We start from the raw sequence: 6,360 nt of genomic DNA, 5'->3' as shown, positions 1-6,360 counted from the left end.
AGGGAACCTCCTGTCTGTTTTTCCCTCTTCTTTCCCGTCCCAGTGGACTCATTACCCACATCCCTGATGGTGGTGTTGAGTGATCAAATGACACGACACTTAAAGCGATACTTCAGCTTGGAAGTACAGTCCTGTAAGTGTTTGGCACACTTTTCCCAGGGAAAAATTAAACAACCATCTGCCATCAATATTGGGTGTCCTCAACAAGCATTGTGATGTTGCATGATGCAAGTATTGCGGTAAAAAAAGTGTATTTCTATGGCATATACGAAGTTAAAGCATAGCAACCACGTAGACATTTTTGTTTTGTAGTGTGCATGTCTGGGTTGGGTTGGGTTTGAACTAATTTAGCCTGTTTGCAATTATTGATGATGAGAGTTGGAGGGGGAAAAGCTGGAGATGATGTCATTGGTTAATACATATTCCAGGGGCGACTAATGGAGTTTGGCTGTTCAGGGAGTCGTGTCAAAGTTCACCCTTCAGGAAATGGAAAACGCTCCAAAGTGAAATATCACGTTAAGTCCCATCACAGAAGTTAGATACGGCGGTGAGTGACTGAGGAGCATTTGGGTTTAGTCCAACAGTAAGCAATGCCATGAACAGAAAGAAAAGTAAAAATAGCCTTGCAATGTTCCTGTGGACCAATACGATGAACGTAGATTCATAATATATGTTGACATACAATATTAAAATGCCACAATAATTATCATAAATGCATTACAAAAGAAGAAGAATCTTGTCACGCTAGTTACTTTAAAAACACATACTTGTTTGCTTGTTTTCTTAACTCTCTAATTCCTCGACCACTGTGTGTGTGTGTGTGTGTGTGTGTGTGTGTGTGTGTGTGTGTGTGTGTGTGTGTGTGTGTGTGTGTGTGTGTGTGTGTGTGTGTGTGTGTGTGTGTGTGTGTGTGTGTGTGTGTGTGTGTGTGTGTGTGTGTGTGTGTGTGTGTGTGTGTGTGTGTGTGTGTGTGTGGTCATTAATGCTGTACCACGTGAATGTGGTGAGTGGGATTTATTTATGTGGGTGGGATGTTAGGGTGGTCATTATGCATGTTTGCTTCTTTTGGTGTATTTCGCAATTATGGCTGTAGCATCTAACCACATGAACCCTTCTGGGAAATGTCAAAGTAGGCAAACAATGAGCACAAGCAAAAATAGCATACCTACAAGCTCACAACATGTCGCGTGGTGAATGCTGAAAACGTGACCTGTGTCATTATCCTTTGGCCATGTTCATCCTAGGGGCATGGGAGGGGATTTCGGTGCTTGGGGATTTGATTTTTGGGGAAATATACAGTAAGTGTTTCTTTTCAAGCTTTAAAGGAGTTCAATAATATTTTTTTAGTTTTTGTCGCATTCCGAAGCCAATAATTTGAGGAAACTCTTTGTAGTCCCACTTGGGTCTCCATCCGTAATCAATGGAAGAAAATTATAATCAAATTATTGGCTTAGGAATGCGACAAAAACTAAAAAATATTATTGAACTGAAGTCTCCATGGGGTGAGTAAACGATAGAAAAAACATGGGGTGAACTACTCCTTTAATTTGGATGAATATATGAAATGTGTTATACAAATAAAATTGACTTGACTTGATTTACCCTGTTGTTAGTTGACTAGAGTTCAAGGCACTTTGTCAGAGTCACAAGCGTCTGCTAAATGCCTAAATCGTAAATTGTAATCTTCTATTATTCCATTTTCTAATTTATAGCATTCTATTCTGTCAAATTGTATTCTATAATGCTGTATTTCATTCTCTTTGCATAGATAAGGAATCTTTCCATTATGACAGATTTCCTGTCAGCTCCCTGCAGAGAAACCACAGACATTGGCTGGAAGCACTTGAAACAGTGGCCATGGCGTCAGTGCTTTTGCATGGCCCAGACTGTAAAGCTATAAGCAGATCTGCACATCTCCACGGCTTGAATTCAGTTCAAACACAGGTCAAATGCTGAGTCTTTGGAAAACTTAAACAAACCCACATACCGGTATATTCTTCATCTAGGTCAGTAATAAACAATGATGACACTATTCTTTTAGAGAAAGACTTCACCACATTGTAATCTGTTTCTATTTTTGCCTTTGTCTAATAACTTCCATATCTGTGACAATGATTTAGCAACAGTCATCGAGAATGGTTTGAATAATGATCGGTAGAAAAAGATGTTGGTTAGCATTTTACTGCATGGCATTTTTATAGCGTCTAACTATTAGTTCTTCCATTCTGTTCAGAGACTGCGTTATTGCTGACTTGGAGTGTGACAACTGTAATTTCACAGCTTTTAGGCAGCCGTCTCTATTCTGTCACATGCCACCGCAGTGGAAAGCTCTACTTTATTACGTAGTGACATGACATAGACGAAGAGGCGATCCAGGAACTGAAATGATAACACGACCCCATTATCACAGCCAGTTTGACAGCCTGAGTCAGTCTGAGAATAATGACAGAAAGATGGAGCCCTCATACTGACTAGAGGTGGGACGTTCACGAACGAATCGAGTCTTTTGAGCGGCTCTTTGAAATGAAACGATGGGATCTGGTTCGCAGTAGGGAGCTGTTCCTTTCTAATGAAGAGCGGTGGGAAAAGTACAAACATTCTTTACTTATGTAAAAGTATCAATACTGTAGAAATACTCTGCCACAAGTAGAAGTTTGGAAATAAAATGTAGGCTACTTGAGTAAAAGTACAAAAGTATCTGTGTTAAAATGCACTTAAAATACCAATAGTAGAAAATAGTAACCAGTAACACTCCCTAATCGGGAGATAAGCGACCGTAGGTCACTTATCTCCACAAATAGGGCAAAAATGTGTTTGGCCAAAATCTTCCTGATCCATGTTGATGACATGAGTGTAGACATACTGTGTAGTGATTTTCGTGATTTTAGGGCAAAATCTGTAGGAGCAGTGTCCAAAAATGTGTTTTTAAAAATCGGCCTGGAGGTGGCGCTATATGGGAGAGATTCATGTTGATGGGATGAGTGTAGACATACTGTGTACCGATTTGCGTGATTTTAGGGCAAAAATTGTAGGAGCAGTGTCCAAAAATGTGTTTTGCAAGAATCGGCCTCATGGTGGCGCTAGAAGAGGGCCATGTGAGAAATGAGGGGTGGGGTCTCCGCGCCGGCAAGGCGGACGAATAGGTACCGGCCCCGGCTGTCCCGGTCGCTCCTAGCCGGAGTTACGGCATTTTATGTGAGCTGCAGTGTAGGGGGTCCTCCACTGGGGGCGCCACCACTTTTGCATCCGTTCTGGAGCACCAGGAGTGGGTGGTCCCCAGGAATTCCCCGTGAGCAGCCCCGTGGGGGTGGTCATTTGGTCAGTTTAGCACATTTGGTCATTTTTTACATCTGGGGGTCCCCCAGGGACCTGGGGGTCCCTGGAGCTCCGGCGGTCCTTGGAGGTTGTAGTTTGGCAGGTAAGGAAGGTGTGTGCAAAATTTGGCATGGATCGGGGCAACGGTTGCGGAGATATGAGCAGGGCAAGAGTGTGAGGTGTGACAGACAGACTGACTGACTGACTGACTGACTGACGGACTTACACTTTGTGCAGGGTTTGATAGTAAATGCGACCTATGGTCGCAATTATGCAGAATGTCCTATTTCTCAGTTTTTCCAATGTAGAAAATGTAGAAAAATGGTGGAAATGTATATATGGCAGAAATGTATATAGGGTTTAAGTAGCCTAATTTGTAATCATGATCAAAATCTACAAAGTAACTAAAACTAGACCTTACCCGTTCGAATATATGTGCTGCAAAATATGTGCAGAGTGTGGGTTTTGGGGAAAGTAACTGTAACTGCATGGTGCGTGCGTGAGAATATGTGGGAGCATCATAATGTAAGGAGCAGCCCATGGAGGAGTGTATATTTATGATGGATACAAATAATTTAACAGCAAAATTAGGTGAATAGAAGTATGAGGATGTATTTGCTCCACATAAGTTTTCTATACCCGTTGGAAGATGAGACACACATCACCCGTTGCATGCATGACCCATGCAGAGAGAGAGAGAGAGAGAGAGAGAGAGAGAGAGAGAGAGAGAGAGAGAGAGAGAGAGAGAGAGAGAGAGAGAGAGAGAGAGAGAGAGAGAGAGAGAGAGAGAGAGAGAGAGAGAGAGAGAGAGAGAGAGAGAGAGAGAGAGAGAGAGAGAGAGAGAGAGAGAGAGAGAGAGAGAGAGAGAGAGAGAGAGAGAGACTGCAACATTCCTAACTGTGAGAGAGGTGTGTGTGGGCCCGGGGCTACAGATCCCATGGCCTGGAGGAACGGACCGTAACCCTGACAACAGGCTGTAGAGCTGTAGAGTGAAGAAACGCTAAAAAATCGCTAGAATTTGGGAAAAATGAAATTCGGGCTCCGTCACCGTGTGTATAATGCTAATGACCAATGCCATGTTAAATTTGAGATCAGTCGCTGAAGCGAGTGAATAGATAATGCATTTTGTGACTGACTGACCTCTCTCTCTAATTATATGTTTACAGTTTACAGTTTAGGCATTTAGCAGACGCTTTTAATCCAAAGCGACTTACAATAAGCAGATAACATCACAATAATAAACAAGATAATATGTCAGTACATCATCAACAATATAACAAATGCAAATGGATATCTATCTAGAAAAAAACACAATATAATCAAAGTTCTGAAAAAACCTAAAAAACAAAAACAAATGCTAACTAGCTTCATGTATTCATTGATTCTTTTTCTGTAGTGCTAAGGGTTTATGTTAGATGAGCCAGTCTTTTTGAACGGCTCTTAGAAAGGAACGGATCCCAGAGATCCGGCTCACTTCAAAGAGCCATAAATCCCATCTCTTAATACTGACTGGACGAGAATGGATGGAGGTAGAGAGAGAGAGGGGAGACGACAGGAAGATGGATGGCGATGCTCTATTTGCGCACACTTTTACTAATGACTGTCAGAATCAAATTGCGTTTTGGAGACTCCTTTCTGGCTCTCAACGCAGAATAACATGCCGTATGCACCGGGTTTAACCACCTTTCTTCCACCAACTTTACAAAATGTTCAAAATTATTAAAATTACAAGCTCTCAACCCTTCTCGATGTTTAGAGTTTAGAAGATTTTCACCTAAAATGACATGCCCAAACCTCAGGGTTGCCCAATTGAACCATGTTGTACCAATTCTGGGGCCAACATTTGGCAAAAATGGACGATCTACACACTCGCATTGAGCTTGTAGATCAGCTATTTTTGACCAAGATCTTTGTTGTAGAGTGAAAAAGTATTGGACCTAGTATGGAGCCTCAGAGAGCCCAAGCCAACTAAGTATATACGGTTTAGTGGTGGAAAGTAACTAAGTACATTTACTCAAGTAATGTACTTAAGTACAAATCTGAGGATTTTTTACTTTACTGGATTGTTTCCAATTTTTACTTCTACTCCACTACTTCTCAGAGGCAAATATTGTATTTTACTCGACTCCAATTATTCGTAAATTTTAGTTAGGCTTACTAGTTAGCCTATTTTGTAGATTTGGATTATTATTACAAAACATACATTACCCACTTCATCCCTATATACATTTCGGCCTTAGCAGATCTACAAGCTCACAATGCGTCACATTTTTATACTTTTGAAAACTTCTGCATAGTGAGTTCTTTCTACTTCTGGTACTTCGGTACATACCAATACTTCTGTACTTTTACTCAAGTACGTTTTGAATTCCGGACTTTTACTTGTAACAGACAATTTCTACAATAGGGTATTGATACTTTTACTTAAATAAAACATGTGACTACTTCTTCCGTCTCTGATAAGATTGAACAGGAATGCCCCTACTCTTATCTCTGCCACCGTTGCAGCCTATCCATGCCAAACTTTGCACACACACTCCTTGGATGGATGGCAAATCACAACCTCCGCCCCTGATTTCTCACACGGCCCTCTTCTAGCGCCACCATCAGGCCGATTTTTGCTAATAAACATTTTTGTACACTCCTCCTACAGATTTTGGTCTAAAATCACGCAAAGCGGTACACAGTGTCTCTAAAGTCATATCATCAACATGGATCAGTCCCATTTCCCATATTCCCTCCTGATTGGCTACGATTGCCTTCTAAAGTTTGTGTATGCGACGTGACGGTCTCTTATCTCCCGATTAGGGAGTCTTACTGGTGCTACTATTTCATAATTGTACTGTACTCCTTTTCTCTTAATTCATGTATTCAGTGTAGATACTGAGCATGCATGAACAGAGTGCTTTCCCTGTGGCCCGGAGGCAAAGAAAGCTACTGGAAAATCTGAAATGCACACAGTGGAAAAAATATTTTCAGCTCCCTGTCAAAGGATCGTTATAGTGTTTGATGTTGGAGCTATTAACCTATCCCGACCGCACGAAG

Source organism: Nannobrachium achirus (genome assembly GCF_963921795.1).
Source record: "Nannobrachium achirus genome assembly, chromosome: 12".
Lineage (NCBI taxonomy): Eukaryota > Metazoa > Chordata > Actinopteri > Myctophiformes > Myctophidae > Nannobrachium > Nannobrachium achirus.
Note: the sequence above shows the minus strand (reverse complement) of the source record.